The sequence below is a fragment of the Giraffa tippelskirchi genome, chromosome 14 (genome assembly GCF_054371585.1).
Source record: "Giraffa tippelskirchi isolate mGirTip1 chromosome 14, T2T-mGirTip1v1.2.pri, whole genome shotgun sequence".
Classification (NCBI taxonomy): Eukaryota; Metazoa; Chordata; class Mammalia; order Artiodactyla; family Giraffidae; genus Giraffa; species Giraffa tippelskirchi.
In genome coordinates this window covers 28,420,687-28,438,310 of record NC_137288.1, presented here as the reverse complement: position 1 = coordinate 28,438,310, position 17,624 = coordinate 28,420,687, and the positions used below count along the sequence as shown (strand labels likewise).

The 17,624-nt window shown below is 39.0% G+C and overlaps 1 long non-coding RNA gene across 1 annotated transcript in view; it reads left to right on the top strand.

The window, feature by feature from the left end:
* Nucleotides 1–17,423, top strand: part of LOC145534232 (uncharacterized) — a 40,553-nt gene extending 23,130 nt beyond the window's left edge. The window contains exon 5 of the long non-coding RNA XR_014074366.1: nucleotides 16,240–17,423. This is a non-coding gene — a long non-coding RNA (uncharacterized LOC145534232). The remainder of the gene's footprint in view (nucleotides 1–16,239) is intronic.
* The last annotated feature ends 201 nt before the right edge of the window (nucleotides 17,424–17,624 follow it).

Below are 17,624 nucleotides of genomic sequence, written 5' to 3'. Positions count from 1 at the left end.
TATAGTTTAGAATGTTGGTCTGTCACCTTGTAATTCATTATAAATGTGTCTGGATAGTGCTTCATGGAAAAAAAAAAAACAACAGTAACACCAACCATTTAATCACCACAGCTGGTTGTTTATAACAATAGGATATCTAATGTTATAGGACAGAAAACAAATGTCATGCAATGCATTTTTTCCCTTTGCCTGAGCTTTAGTCTTCAGCAAGATCTGACAAATATTGGCATTATATGTCACTAAGAAGTAAAAGATCATGCTCTGACCTTCAAGAATCCCCATAATATGTACATTATGTTGATGTGCCCTTTGTTTTGTCTATCTTGGTTTGCTTTGGCGGCCTCTGCAATTTTAGAATGAGTGAGGTTGTTTTACCAAGTTTCCAATGGCATCATTTTAGCCAAGGAATTAACTAAAGATGAAGACTACTTCCTGCACTGTTTATTTATTTCACTCTGACATAGCTGGAAGACAAGAATGAGTATATGCCACAAATGCTTGAGATGCTCATTTAAATAGGATCATTTAAAAACTAACGTCTTTTCTTTAAAGCAAGTGTAAACTTTTCAAAAGAAAAAAAAACAATTTGATTTTAAATGAAAGTTTTTTGAGAAAGGATTCATCAGAGAAGGCTAAAATTCTTCTTTCTTCTTTTTGCAATAGCTCTCCACCTATATGTAAAAACTGTGCACTGTCTCTAAGGTTCCAGTCACATTCCTCTTAATCCAGAGATATGCTCCCAACCCCATTACTTTATTCATTCACCTCCTCTTTCAGTAAACTCCTAAAGTTTTTTGATCCGTATTGTAGAATTCATTACTTAATTGCATTTTTGCTGATTTTTGCTTTAGCTTGGGAGATGATAACCATATTTCTTTCTTCCCAAAGCATGGCGTGGCACATGGCATACTCTTAATAAAATAATAGTATACGGTTTATTGCTTCACTGCAGGTTGGTTTTAGAAGCACACAGATACAAATAAAATATAAATATTATTAAATTTTATTAGACCCCTGCTTTGTCTCACAAAGTTAGACAAATGTCCTTCTAATAATAACTGTTTACCGTTTTCCTTCACTTTTTTACATTATTGCTTTTCAAAGTAATTTTATGGCTGAGATCCAGTTATGATCCTCATAATCACCCTCATAGATAAACAGGCCTTGCATATGGGCATAAGTGAGCCTGTGTTCATATATGTGAGTGGCAGAGACTAGAATTCAAGTCTCATATTCCTGGCTGGCATGCTTCATTCTAAATCATAGTGGCATAATTTGCTGTTCATTTAGGCAAAATAAGCTTTAGGTTCTGCTAGCTAAAGACATCATTAAGAGAATTTTACTGAAGTGCAATTGAAAAGAAGAGATTCAACCAAGTTTGGTAGAACAAAGAAATTACTCCCTTTACATTCATTAAGTAGCAAAATAATGTTTTACAGAAGAATTAAGGGGCTTCTTAGGTGACTCAATGGTAAAGAATTTGCCTGACAATACAGGAGATGCAGGACACAGGAGGTTGATCCCTGGGTCAGGAAGATCCCTTGGAGGAGGGCATGGCAACCGACTCCAGTATTCTTGTATGGAGAATCCTAGGAGCAGAAGAGCCTGACGGGGTTACAATCCATAGGGTCGCAAAAGAGTCAGACACAACAGAGTGACTGAGCTTGAGCATCAAACGAGATTACTTAAAAACAAACAAACAAAAAAACCTCAGTTATTGGAAGTGTTAGGTAGTTAGAATAGAAAACAGGAGTCCAAGATGGCGGTGGCTAAAAGACAAGGAAGGGAAAAGCCCGCGAAAATAGAACAAAGGAAGGTCTGAGGATCAGAGTGAGGACTTCAGGTAGAACAAACAACAATCCTGGCGAACCCAATTTACATAGGGCAGGCCCAGGGGGAGGAAAAAAACATATAAAAAGAGGAGCCAAAGGGCTCTCTCTCGCTCTCCCTCTCTCTCCCTCTCGCTCTCTCGCGCGCGAGCACTCTCTCTCTCTCCCCCCACCCTGCCTCCCGCGCTCTCTCTCTTGCTCTCTCTCTCGCTCTCTCTCTCTCGCTCTCTCTCTCTCTCGCTCGCTCTCTCGCTCTCTCTCTCTCCCGCTCGCTGGGGCGTTCTGCGTCTTTGGGTGGACATGCCCTCACGCCTTGAGGATGGATTTTCCTGCTATTATCTAAATAAAATAGAGCTGTAACATGGAGCTGGAACACTGATTTGTCTAAGAGCTATAACACGGTCCGTTTGAGACCTGAGAGCTATAACACAGTCTGTCCAAGACCAGAGAGCTGTGACACGCCGAAGGCTTTAATGTCCGTCACTCCAAATCTTTGTTGTGATGAGACAGAACCCAGGAGCATACACTCGTCTGACAGAAGTAAAATAATTAGTCTCAGTATTGCATGAAAATGAAAGAGACGATTTTTGGAATACCCCTTCCAACCTAACACTTATGATTCAGCCCTCTCTAGCATTGATAATTAGGAGTAACTTCTTTATTGTCCAACTGTCTTATCTGTATCTGCCCTATTATTTGAGCCTTGGCATAATGCTATTATTTGGGTAGATACTTGAATTGAGACAGTATTTATTTTCAGTTCTGGATTTTGTTAATTCAGTTTGTAGCTTGCCTCATCTATTTAACCATATGTAAATAGCTAACTGGTGATCACACCAATTGTTAAGAAATCTAAAAATGTTTCCTGGAGACATGTAGCAAGTTTAATCTAGTTCTGTTGAGGAAACAAAAAAATCTTCATTTCTTTTTAAAGTTTTAGTGTTTTAATTAGTTGATATTTATCAAGCACATATTCAGTCTCTAGAACACTATATAAAGCACGGTGAGAAATATAAAAAGTGTAATGAAAGGATCCTACTTTTAAATGCCCAACAGTCTTGCTGGGGAGTAAAACATGTAGAAATGGACAATTAACTGACAATCCAAGGCAGTGCATAATAAACAGAAAATTATTGGTGCATTTATAGTTTGGCAAATGTTTAACAACTGACTTTTCAAAGGGAAAAATAACCAGATTTATACTATTTTCCAATTTCCATTGGGCAGATATTCCCACATTGGCCAGTTTCATGAGATCATTGAGCCCTGGGGTAGGGAAAGATACATAAAATAGGTTCTGGGGTATAAGGCCAGTTCAACTGACACCAGCACACCTATCCTCCTGTTTAGATCAAGCAAAGATCTCCTGAGTCAAAGTGGTTCAGTATATTGATTCAGTGGAGAAATATATTTCATATCTCTGAAGAATAGTAACACATAAATGGGGAATAATTGATGTAAAAGAGGAGATGATGCAACCAACAAACCGTCCAGGGTCCCAATGACCAAGATAGGCATAGGGTGGGGGAGGGCAGAAATACCTTTAGTTGGCATGGATTATTTATTTAGAAGGATCTTAGAAAGTGGGAAAAAAAAAAAACTAACAAGTGGCTTAGACTGTATCTTGTACATCTGTCTTTCCAAATACGTGAATAATATCTGTGTCTATAAAGAAAAATGGAAAAAAATGACAAATACAAAATTCAATTTTTAAAAAAATCAATTTGCTGTTCATAACAGCGTTACTAAGAGTCTTTTGAACTTACCAATCCCCAAGAGTCTTGGGAATTACCAAGAATATTCTTAGAAAGTTTTCCAAGTTACTGTAGACCTCAGAAATACAAAATTACTCTAGGAAAAGAAAGCTTAAATAGCTCTTTAGCCAAATCAGATTAAATTCTTACATAGTTCTATTCAGTATCACATTGGAGCCTGGAAGTACTTTTTTTTTTTTAATTTCCCTTCAAATACATCCATGTTCTGCCCTAGAAAACTTTAATTTCCATCCTTCTCCACAGCATAATCCATTGTTATAGCACTATTCCAAAATATTTTCATTCTTGTCAAAATCCCAGAAGATAAGGCTTTATTTTGATAATTCATGTGGCTGGATATCAAACAGCTGCCACGGTATCTACCAACATCTGCTGTTTAGTTTCTATCAGTTTGTCCCATCTGGCCTGCATTCAATAGTACCCAAATCAAGACTGAACAAAATCACAGGACATTCAGAAGCAATTTCACATTACTTTTTGAAGCATCGAGCCTTCTTTCTCAGTCTTAAGAATCAGGAGCTATGTCATCCATCGTCCTGCAGACAACCCTGAAACTCTTCAGATTAAAATTTTCAGCACTCTCTCCTCTACCAAATGTTAACATTTCAGAAATATGTGTTTACTGTTCATCTGTACTGGCTTATGTTTGACTCAGAGACATTAAATATGATAAGGAATAGGAAATTGTTAGTACTTGTGATCACTAAAATGCATTTTAATTCTTAATTTAATCCATATACATAAATCCAAGGAAATTTCTCATCTTGAGCATTTCCATTTTTTCCCAGGATTCTGGCATTTATTCTTCATTTCCCTCAGTTTCATGTAACATGTTTCTCCTAACATCCTGTCTCATGCCTCACAGTATAACTTGTTACTGAAGTGTTTCTGTGTTTATACACACCTATCAAGAAAAGGGACCAGTATAGTAAATATGGCACATATCCACTAATGTAAAAATTCACTGTGTCTATAACCTCATCATCTTTCAACTTCTCTGAAGTTAATTTCTCTCCTGTGAGACTTTCCAGCACTTATTCAGTCCTAGTGTCTCTCCTATACTTAGTACCTACCTAATATTCTATCCACCTAAATGAAAATAAGATGTATAGTCTCATTTTAAAATAAAAAGGCAGATGCAGGTGACCTTCCAAAAGCCATGTAGCAAATCAATGCAGAATGAAGATGAAATCAGGAAGTTTTGACAAAACAAGCCCTTCCAAGAACTTCCCTCGATACTACCAGTAGCACAGTACATGTTTGCTGAGCAAAGTGGAAATGTGTTTTTCTCTTCAGAGAAAAGTGTGGCTAGAAAAACCAGAAGATCTGGGCATTGATGAAATATTTTATTCACATTCTTTTTTGACAATGACACAATAAAAGAAATAAATGTAGAGTTTGAAAAGAATAACATTGCAGGTGTATCATCTCTTTCCGTATAAAAGATCTAACCAGAGGAAAGTCATTTCTACTCTCCTTATACTCAAGATTGAGAATTAGGATGAATTTCTATCATAAAGGCCTCAAGACAAATTCTACTTTCCAGTAACTATTTGCAAAATACTGTTTTCTATTCACTAATACGCAAGTGAATTTCTATAATTCCTTTTGCACTTTGTTTGTAACAATGGTTTGGTGGAACCAACAATTCTGCTTGAGTTCTCCTCTTTAAGTGATTCAAGATGACAAGCCAGGGACCATTAGAGGCAGGCAATCTGTATATCTGGCTTCTAAATTTTTCCCTAGTAAATTCCCTTCTAACATCACCTATAGATAAGCAGAAGCTAGGATTTTTTTTTTTTTTTTTTTTGCTCAATAAACCATAAATCCATTTCCAAGGTCCGAAAATGCCTCTTCCTCAGATATTTTTTTCCAGGGCCACCCACAATCTTACTGTGCACCCCATGTCCCTCCTGAGCCCAGAGGATCCAGTGCTGAGGGTGCAATTTGGATATGCAGGATGAGGTGTGCAAAAGTGTCTGCACCAGCAGTGTGGAGCAGAGCTGGGGATAGGAAGAACAGGACCTAGGAGGAGGGTCAACAGCCAGGGGGCCAGGGCTGGGTCTCCACTTGTGATATCTGTGTGGATCCAAGAAGTCTGAGAATGTTACATTCAAGCCTGATGCTCCTGGTCTTTAACATATTCACCACTTTAAGTGACTTAATTTTTTAATACCAAGATATGTGGTATAAATTACTCTTTCTCTACTCTTTCACTAGCCTCCTAATGTTAGATTAGGGTCTGTGCCCTTCTTGCACTTCACAAAGGAAATGAATGTACACCACAAAGAAACGTCAGGTGATTTGATCAATGTCATCAAGAATAGACTAGAATTATTTTTTAAAATAGTAATTGTTTAATGATTTTTACCACATATTTAAGTAAAACAATTTATGATGACAGTATTTTAAGCCCCATTTTTGTTTCTAATTTTTCTGTAATCTCTGACCCACATGTTGAGATGATGTCAAATTTCTACTTTATTCATTATATAGAAACTCCAAAACAGAGTAATTCTTTAGCTTCTTTTTACTATGTCCGTTTCAAAAATGCAGCAAATTTAGTCTAGCTCTCCATTTCTTTCTATAGAGCAATGATATTTTTGTTGAAATGAGAAATCTACATGCCCATTTCAGAGTGTTAATTCTTGCTCAGAATAGCTTTGGCATAGTGTTATGCAATATTTCTTCCCGAAAGGCAATGGCTGCATCTATAGATATAGCATAGGAAATTTAAAGGTTGTGCCCAGTAACTTTACTGTGCTGCCAGGGAATTCTCTCTCACCATTCAAGAGTAATGGTATCTTTGGTTTGAGCAGAACTTTGGTAGCTTGCTGCTGCTGCTGCTGCTAAGTCGCTTCAGTCGTGTCCGACTCTGTGCGACCCCATAGACAGCAGCCCACCAGGCTCTGCCATCCCTGGGATTCTCCAGGCAAGAATACTGGAGTGGGTTGCCATTTCCGTCTCCAGTGCATGAAAGGGAAAAGCGAAAGTGAAGTAGCTCAGTCGTGTCCGACTCTTAGCGACCCCATGGACTGAAGCCTTCCAGGCTCCTCCATCCATGGGATTTTCCAGGCAAAAGAGTACTGGAGTGGGGTGCCATTGCCTTAATGTGTGATAATTTCTCCTTGTCAGACATCTCATGTTCGGCATGCCTCTCATCTGGCCTGTATCACATAAAGAGGAGGGAATGTAATTTCCACCCACCTGTAGAAAACAGCTAAGTTTTATTTCCTATATGATTCCTAATACTCTGCCCCGTGAAAGGAACTCATTATCCTTAGATGAAGTAATTATCCTCAAGTAAAGTGGAGTTGAAGCACATAAACGTTCAAGTCAGACAGGGATGGGTTTGAACGCTGGCTCCCCCAACTCTTACATGCTATATGATCCCTCACAAATTGCTTAATGTTTCAAAACTTCAGATTTCTCATCTGTAAAGAAGAAATAATATATCTATCTTCTAGAGTAATTGTGAGGATTAGATGAGAAAATATATATATAAAGTTCCAAACACCTGGTGGGCATTCATTCAATAAGTGCTATTATTATGGCAGCATCTAAATAATTACCATCATCCTGCTGTTAATCTTTACTATATCAATCACTCCTTTGTGAATAATTTCTATATGACCTCAAATCTTTTCTCTCCATCAGGCACCTCTATTCAGATATCTCAGAATTACCTCAGTTCAATTGGTACAATACAAAATATCATGACTTTAAGAAAATGATCCTCAAATTTTCTTAGAGTAAAAAAAAAAGATTTTGATACTCATTGTTTAATTGTTTTAAAGTAATAATAGGGAGATGTGAAATTTAAACTGGAAGTGTCCCCCTTTCACTTCTTTCTCAAATTTCCATGGCTAAACCTGGAAACAGTCTTGTACATTTCCTCAATGTCATTTATGACCTTTTCCACTTTTCCAGCATATGCTATCACTAAATCCTGGCTTTTGTAATCTGCAAAGTCTTCTCATGGCTGTTGCTCACTGTTAATTTCTCTTCTATCAACAATGCTCTAGGTCTTCTTCCCTGCATATTCACCCAAACCCAATCCCTCTCATTTTCTCTTTCCCCCTGAGATAATCCTTTATAGTGGTCTTCATTACCTACTGCACTCAGTAGACAGACCAGTCAACTTGCTTTGCAAGACACTTTGGCATCTATCTCTATCTTTCTTATCCACTTTGCGTATTTTAATATCATTTTGGTGGTAATTTTACATAAAGTAGGTGCTTTTTATCTGTTGTTCTTTCTTTGTATGTTTTTGCCTCAGAATATTTATTTATGCTATTCTTTCCTGTCGTGGGTTGACATGTGTTCCTCTAAAATCCATGTTTTAATTCTAAGGCCAGGTACCTCCAAATATAACTGCATTTGGAATTAGGTCTTCATGTTGTAGCTGCTGTTCAGTCTATCAGTCATGTCTGACTCTTTATGACCCCATGGACTGCAGCATGCTAGGCTACCCTGTTCTTCATTATTTCCTAGAGTTTACTCAAACTCATGTACATTGAGTTGATGATGCCATCCAACCATCTCATTCTCTGTCACCCCCTTCTCCTCCTGCCCTCAATCTTTCCCAGCATCAGGATCATTTCCAATGAGTAGGCTGTTTGCATCAGGTAGCCAAAGTATTGGAGCTTCAGCTTCAGCATCAGTCCTTCCAATGGATTTTTAGGATTAATTTCCTTTAGGATTGACTGGTTTGATCTCTTTGCTGTCCTAGGGACTCTCAAGAGGCTTCTCCAGCACCACAGTTCAAAAGCATTAATTCTTCAATACTCAGCCCTCTCTGTGGTCCAACTCTGACAGTTGTACATGACTACTGGAAAAACCATTGCTTTGACTAGACAAACCTTTGTTGGCAAAGTGATGTCTCTACTTTTTAATATGCTGCCTAGGATTGTCATAACTTTTCTTTCAAGGAGTAAGCATCTTTTAATTTCATGGCTGCAGTCACCATTCACAGTGATTTGGGAGCCCAAGAAAATAAAGTCTGTCACTGTTTCCATTATTTCCACATCTATTTGCCATGAAGTGATGGGACTGTATGCCATGAACTTTACTTTTTGAAGTTGAGTTTTAAGCCAACATTTTCATTCTCCTCTTTCACTTTCATCAAGAGGCTCTTTCTTAGCTTTTTGCCATTATGTTGGTGCCATCTGTATATTCAAGGTTACTGATATTTCTTTGGGCAATCTTGATTCCAGCTTGAGTTTCATCCAGCCCAGCATTTTACATGAGGTACTCTACATATAAGTTAAAGAAGCAGGGTGATAATATAAAGCCTTGACATACTCCTTTCGCAATTTGGAACCAGTCTGTTGTTCCATATCCAATTCTAACTGTTGCTTCTTGACCTGCAAACAGGTTTCTCAGGAGGCAGGTCAGGTGGTCTGGTATTTCCATTTCTTTAAGAATTTCCCACAGTTTGCTGCAATCCACACAGTCAAAGGCTTCAGTATGGTGAATGAAGCAGAAGGAGATAGTTTTCTGGAATTCTCTTGCTTTTTCTATGATCCAACAGATGTTGGCAATTTGATCTCTGGTTCCTCTGCCTTTCCTAAATCCAGCTTGAACATATGGAAATTCTTGGTCCACATTCTGTTGTAGCACAGCTTGAAGGATTTTGAACTTTTCCTTGCTAGCATGTGAAATGAGCACAATTGTGTGGTAGTTCGAACATTCTTTGGCATTGCCCTTTTTCGGGATTGGAATGAAAACTGACCTTTCCCAGTTCTGTGGCCACTGCTGAGTTTTCCAAATTTGCTGGCATATTGAGTGCAGCACTTTCACAGCATCATCTTTTAGGATTTGAAATAGCTCAACTGGAATTCTATCACCTCCACTAACTTTGTTCATAGTGATGCTTTCAAAGGTTCACTTGACTTCACACTCCAGGATGTCTGGCTTTAAGTGAGTAATCACACCATCGTGGTTATCTGAGTCATTAAGACCATTTTTGTACAGTTCCTCTGTGTATTCTTGCCACCTCTTCTTAATATCTTCTGATTTTCTTATGTCTTTACAGAAGTAATCAAATTAAAATGAGGTCATTAGGGTAGGTCATAATTCAACATAACTCATGTCCTTATAAAAAGAAGAAATTTGGAGAGAGGCATGAATGCAGGGAGAATGCCATGTGAATATGAAGGTAAAGAGAAGATAAAGCTGCTATGAGCCAAAGGACTCTACAAGATGCTGGGGAAGATGCATGAAACCACTTTTACTCACAGCCCTCAGAGGGAACCAAACCTGCTGACACTGCTCACGGACTTCTAGCTTCCAGAGTTATGCAAAAATATATTTCTGTTCTTTAAGACACTCAGTCTGAGGTACCTTGCTGTGGCAGCACTAGCAGACTCCATACCACCTGCTCCTCTGCAAATGCTGTCCCTGTTAACCTGAGTGGTCTACCCAAAGTGAGATATCATCATGAGGGACTTTCACTCACTCACTCATTCATGGGTTTGTGCTAAGTCATTTCAGTTGTGTCCATTTCAGTCTTTGCGACCCCATGGACTATAGCCCGCCAAATTCTTATCTGTCCATGGGATTTCCCAGGCAAGAATTCTGGAGTGGGTTTTCAATTCCTTCTCCAGGGGATCTTCCTGATCCAGGAGTCAAACCTGCAATCTCCTGCATTGGCAAGCTATTCTTTACTGCTGAGCCACCTGTGAAGCAATAAGTAGTATATAAAACCATCTTATCTTCTAAAACAAGATTTCAGGCTGGTTTGAACACTAAAATGTCCTATGGCTACCATTTTGGCTTCAATGATCTGTGATTTAGAACTTTTCCCATGTCTTTTATTAACATTCATATACTTTTGTAACACTATATGGCGCTCACCCAGAATGGTTATGAATAATTTTATGACTTTATTAACCCAGGTCCTGCCCTCGAGGCACTTACAAGATCTGTAGTGTACTGAGCTTCTCTATAAATATTCAGCACACACAGAAACCATTGGCAAAATGTAAAGTAACAATGGCATAAAAAGAAAAATCACCAAACACATTTAGAAATTGAAGACTTAAGGAAGAACAAAAAGAGGGGAAACAATTTATTTTTCAACACTTTCAGTCTTCAACTCCATAAAGTCCTTTCTTTTTATGTGTTACTGTAAGTGTTATGAATAGTCATGTGTGGGTTCAGATCACCCTATGGCAAAACCACAAGGTTAGCAAAGTTTATATCCCTGCCTCAGGCCTTGGCAGTGGTAATTTCTCCGCTTCCACGGAACTGCTTTATGCAATGTGTAGCTCTTATTCCCAACCTGTCTTTCTCTCAGTATCTTCTGCTTTTTCATTATTAAAATCCAGCATGAGGACAAAGATATCCATGACTTAAAATACATTACAATGACAGAGAATTTGCCTTTTGAATCTTTCCTTCAATCATAACTTGATGGGTCCTGTCCCCATTTTAATGATCTAAAGCATTGACTGATCAAGTAGAGATTATACTTTGTTGTTAAAAAAATGTTCTTCTTCTCTCTGACATCATTCACTGGCATTCTCATACTACACCAACCAATAATAATACTGCACCAATCCATAATAATAATTCCTATACAGACCAGTCACTAAGCCACCACCTAGCAGATGACTCAGCAGTCTCCCCTTCAACTCCCCTACTAAAAAGTAATAATTCGTAACATAATATTATTGAATGCTTATTGAGTGCTAGACACTCTTCCAGGTACTTCCCATGAATTAACCCATTCAATCCTATCAACTGGCCTGTGAGACAAATCACACTATTCTCTTCTTTTTAGAGGTGAGTTAAGTAAATAGCCTAAGGACATGCAATTAGTATAAAGTAAATCTAGATGATCCATATCTAGACACTCTGGGTACAGAGCCTACCCACTTCTACTTTATTTTGTCTCTTCACTATTTTAAGAGTAGCTCAGTGGAAGAGCTGGATGGAAGTCTTGAACTGTCCATGAGCCTCACCAAGGTTCATCTGAAAGGTGAAGGGGGAGAGATTGTGTGTGTGTGTGTGTGTGTGTGTGTGTGTGTGTGTGTGTGTGTGAGAGAGAGAGAGAGAGAGAGAGAGAAGTCACTCAGTTTCTGATTCTTTGTGACACTATGGACTATAGCCCTGGAGGCTCTTCTGTCCATAGAATTCTCTAGGCAACAATACTAGGGTGGGTTGCCATGTCTTCCTCCAGGGGATCTTCCACACCCAGGGATCAAACCCGAGTCTCCTGAGATTCCTGCATTACAGGCAGATTCATTACCACTGAGCTAGTGGGGAAGCCCAAAAGGGGAGAGACAGATGACCTTAAAGGATTCTCTGTTTCCCTTCTTTTTTCCTTGTTCTGCTATAGACTGACTGTATTCCCCCCAAATTTATATGTTGAAGTCTAATCCCCAGCGTGATAGTAATTGAAAGTGGAGCTTTTGTAAGGTAATTAAGTCATAAGAATGGAAACCTCATGAATAGAATTAATGTCGTTATAAAAGCGGCCAGAAGCTTCCGTCACGCCTTCTACCATGTGAGGATGCCCGTCTGTAAACCAGGAAGCAGATTTTCACCATACACTGAATCTGACATTCTGACCTTGAACTTCTTAACCAGCAAATTGTGAGAAATAAATTTCTGCTTTTATAAGACACTCATTTATTGTATTTTGTTACAGGAACCTAAACAGACTAAAGCACCTTCAGTAGACATAAGCTTTCAAACTAGAATGTTTAGACCAGATTATGCTCTGCTATCACTTAGGCTCTTTTGAGAGATATATATATATATATATATAATTTCCACTATCTTGTGCCCCATTGGATACATAATAGATTCAGTCCCCATCTTTGGGAACTGTCTAGTTTCCTCACTAATCTTCACTCCTTGTCACTCTTCTTGGAAGCCTGTTTTCCTGTTTCCTCATTCTGTGTGTGTGTGTGTGTGTGTGTGTGTGTGTGTGTTTGCTAAGTCACTTCAGTCATGTCTGACTCTTTGCAACTCTATGAACTGTAGCCCTTCAGGTTCCTCTGTCCATGGGGTTCTCCAGGCAAGAATACTAGAGTGGGTTGCCATTTCCTCCTGCAGGGGATTTTCCCTACCCAGGGATAGAACCTGCGTCTCTTGCATTTCCTGAATTGGCAGGCAGGTTCTTTACCACTCAGCGCCTATTCCAGAGATGAATCAAAGGATTACAATTCAAGAATATGTTTTACACCTGGAGTTGGGTTATTCATGGGCTTCCCTGGTGGCTCAGAGGTAAAGAATCTGCCTTCCAATGAGGGAGACACAGGTTCAATCCCTGGGTCAGGAAGAATGGCAACCCACTCCAGTATTGTTGCCTGGGAAATCTCATGGGTAGAGGAATCTGGCAGACTATATATAGTCCATGGGGTCACAATAGAGTCAGAGACAACTTAGCAACTAAACAACAACAATTGGGTTACCCATGTCAGAATTTTCTTTGTCTTGTTCAGAGCTATATTCACAAAATCCTCAAGAGATAGAGTCTTGGGGTGAGTGGAGTGACATTAGAAGTTTTTTTTTTTTTTTTTAAACCATGAAAGTCACTAGATGGTCAGGGACATACTGCAGTCTGCCATTTCTCCCGTCTCCTTCAATGATGCTATGACAGGGCACAGCATACAGTAAGAAGTCAATAAGTGCTATTGACTGGCTTCTTAAGTTCTCTGCATAATTTGATCAGGGTTTCTTCCTCTTTAATTGTGGAACTCAAATATATTTCTGGGACTTAATTCTGCAGTGGTCTGACTCATTTGCAATTTATTTTTTAAAGAAATTATTTGATGTCTAAAGGCCTTTAAAAAAAAAAGAAGCCATTTCCTTTTGAACAATGAAATCACATTTCACTGACATAATTGGGCTGGAACACAGACAAGCTCAAGTTTAGCTCTAAACTCAGAACCCATGAAGGTCGATTGGAAAAACGCAGTTGCCCATCCCAGTGTTAAGTAACACTTTTTTTCAGATTGTGTCACAAACATGCATACAAAACAAGAGCTGAGTGTTACAGATTAAAGCTTGAAGCTTTTCAGCGATGTCAGTTAGGAGAGAAAAATAAAAGGAAACTTGCAATACTTCAATTGAACTTTCTTCAACAGCATAAGGAGGGTGAGGGAAAATCAGTTAGGTTGAAGAAATGGTCTATAGTGGAACCAATTTTTTTTTTAATTAATTTACCGAGCTTGCTTTTATATCAGGGTAATATCAATTTGCTTACAGCCTAAACAAACAAAATCTGTCTTTTTAAGAAATGTCAATTCTTTTAGCTACTCAATAAATCAACAACGATAAAGGGCATGTCCTGCTCATAGACCAATGCACAGCAATAATATCCAACTGTTTTCATTTTGTACCCTTTGCTCTGCTAACCGCGTTTACCTATTTATAGCCCCATCTTTACTCCCCTCCTCCATCACTATTTAGCAGCTAGTTTTGACCTTCAGAGTCTGTGGAAATTGTGTTCATCTTTTGACTCCTTCTACTTCTATATTTGAGTAACTGCCTTCTACATTCTCACTTACCTGTCATTGGCTTGTATGTTAGTACCCCTGAAAGTATTTTCCTGTCACCCAGCAAGAGGAGATTTGCCACACCAACAGAGAAACAATCTATGAAATGATAGAAAAGAGATTAAATCACTGGAGATAAAAGAGACTTCTCAAGGCAGTGAGTGTTGTCACTAGTGATGAAGTATTTTAGGATGGACAAGTATAAAGGCTACGCTTTAAAAAATACATATTGACAAAAATTGGTACCATTAGAAGGAGCCTAAGTTCATCTGGCTTAGAAACCTCATTTTATAGCTATGGAAATTTATCCCAAAAAAGTCAAGAAAATTAGTATTAGCCGAGTGTATATGTTGACTTAGTGACAGAACTAAAACTAGAAGTGTCCTGAATCCAGACATTTCTTCCCCAGTTCTCTAGGGGTCTTTGTGGTGTTAACAAATTGATGGGATTCAATAAATATTGAAGGGAGCCAAGAAGGCAGGCAGGGATTGAAGGAAGAAGGGAAGAAAGAAGATGATGTATTCTGCACTCTTTGCACAAAGAAAAAAGCTTTCAGAAATGTTGTCTTTCCTGGTGTGACATGGAGTGAAGCAGAATCAAATAGCGACAAGAGAAACAAGTATTAAGATTCAGTCTGGAGTTCAGGGGCCCAAAACAAGCATAGCTGGTCTGGAAGCACAAGTGCTTCTATCTTACAAATTAGGCAGAAGTATTGAAGCTGAATCCAGCCTCTGTACCCCAAAACTGAATTAAAGCTCAGAGACAGAGTTTTGGATAAAGTAGAAAACAATAGCTTTATTGCTGTGCCAGGCAAAGGGGGGCCACAGCAGGCTAATGCCTTGAGAACTTAGAGGAGGTAGTGAAAAGTTTTACATTAATGGTTCAAAGAGGGTATGATCAGCTCATGGACAATATTCTGGTTGATTGATGGTGAGGTAAGTGGGAGTCAGAATCATCCGTCTTCTGGTTTTAACCTGTCTGGAGTCTACACACTTGTGGGCAGCAGAGTAGTTAACTTCTTGCACCTGGTGGGGCTTTCAGTATCTGCAAAATAGCTCAAAGATATTTTTATACACAGCTCTAGGTGGGAGGAGGACCAGGACTCTGCCCCAAGGCTGTGCTATTGTTTCTTTCCACCATTCCTCCCTTGTCTCCACACCCCCTCCTTTTGGTACCTAGCAACTGCTTCAACCTGCCTGGTGGAACTCAAAGAAAGTCATGGAGGCTGAATGAAGCCTGCTGCTGCTGCTGCGTCGCTTCAGTCGTGTCCGACTCTGTGCGACCCCATAGACGGAAGCCCACCAGGCTCCACTGTCCCTGGGATTCTCCAGGCAAGAACACTGGAGTGGGTTGCCATTTCCTTCTCCAGTGCATGAAAGTGAAAAGTGAAAGTGAAGTCGCTCAGTCGTGTCTGACTCTTCATGACCCCATGGACTGCAGCCTACCAGGCTCTTCTGTCCATGGGATTTTCCAGGCAAGAGTACTGGAGTGGGGTGCCATTGCCTTCTCCCAGAATGAAGCCTATTTCCTATAATTAAGAAACAGGGGACACAGACAAGCACTTGTGCCCAGAAAACTCACAGGGTCCTGCTTGGTATCAGTATAGGCACAGAAGATATAAAGGGAAGGAAATCACCATGTGTCCCTCCGAGAGGATCTGAACTTGTCTGACCCCAAAGCCAGTGTTCTTTGGTTCAGCCCCTCCTCCTTCAGTGCCTCCCCTCATTCTGCAATTTAAGATTTATGATCAATATCCTTTCAACCACTGCTTTCCAACTACCCACCTTCTCAGCCCAACTCCCCGCACAAGCCTGACCTTTGCAGTTCACTGAGCTTTTGGTCATTGTCAGACCTTTCCTACACACTACTGTGTCATTGCTTCAGACACTGACACTTGGAATGCCCTTTGGCCACATTTTCACCTAATGAAATTCTGCCTTAAAGAATATCTCTTTGTTGAAGCTGTACCCAGTGCCTGATCATATCAAATTCACCTCCTTGTGGGGCCCACAGCTCTGTGCCCTTGTGAAAAATTTGCAGTATATGGTTTTTTCATCTCATTCGAAGAGACTTTAGAAGATTGTTAATAAAGCTACTTGGGGACATATCTATCTTTCTCATCAGGTTGTGAATTCCTCAAGGAAAAGATTGTAACTTATGTATCTGAAATCTCGGCAGGATCTGGTAAGTGCCTTGCAGCAAGTAGGAGTCTAAACTAAATGTGTATTACCTTGAATAGCTTGGCCTTAGCTTACCTAACTTATATTCTGTAGTCTCTGAAACTGACAGAAAAAAATTAGTATGTTAAATGAAATGAAAGTCATTAGGGTGAAATAAATTAACATGTAGGAGAAATGAAATCTCTTTGTCTCCAAGCCAGTTACCAATATTGGAGAAACACTATTTAACAATTACCAGTTAACTAGATCAAAACTGCCTGGAAGTTACTCTCTGCTACATTAGCATGGTCAAATCAGCATTTATTATGGATTTGGAGGCATATAATGATGTTTTTCAGGTTAAATAAAGGAAAAAGAAAATCAAACAGAGTGGAGAGAAATAATCACAGTCAATAAATGATGTCTCCAGAGGAACATCAATATAATGTAATTAAAAGTCAAGAAAAAAATCTTTTCATTCTGAATGTAGTTAAATTGTTTATCTTTCTACTGTCCGAAACGTTTCATCAAACTTACTGAGCAACAATTCCCTGTGGGCCTTTGCAGGCACAAGATAAATGTGAAGTTTGAAAGTTCTGTACTTTGGAGATATTTTGATGTACTTTACTTTGAGTTATTTTGTGTCTGTGTATAAACATGTGTGCATGCCCACCTTCATGTTCACACACATACACACACACACACACACACACACACACACACACACTGCAAGGAGCACAGAATGATAAGTCAAAATGCCAACATCTGGCTCTACATCTTAACCTGTGATACTAGCGGAGCACACCATCTTCCTGGGCTTCCTTCTGAAGGAAGGAAGTACTGGGGTACTGAAATGGACAGTAACTGAATTTCTTTCTGCTTTTTATGCCCTTGGAGTCTATGCAAATAAGTATCATTTAAATAATCACCCAATACTAGACCTTTTAAGGCTTTTTTTAACAAAAGCAATACCTAGTAATCTCTCTGGTAGGACTCCTATGTTCCCTGGATCATCCTCACCTATGAAATTTCAAAAAAAGAGAGAATGCTTCAGCTGAATCTGTGTTCTGATTTAATCTTACGTCAGGTGTTGCCATACAATCTTATTTTGTCTTCTCTCAGTTTGGTTTCACACATGAAAAAAAGAAAAAGAAAAAAAAAACGCCCTTGCAAAATGTGTGCAAATTGTTAAATGTCAGCTGAATGTCATTTTCCAAGTTTGGCACTCAAATAAGGCTCTCTGAAAATTGGTTGTCATCTGCTGGGAGTTAAAGGAAAAGATCTTTGAAAAGGTCCTTAGAGGCTTCATTTCTGAGATTTTTAAAGTCTCACAGGAGCTGACTGTTTCCC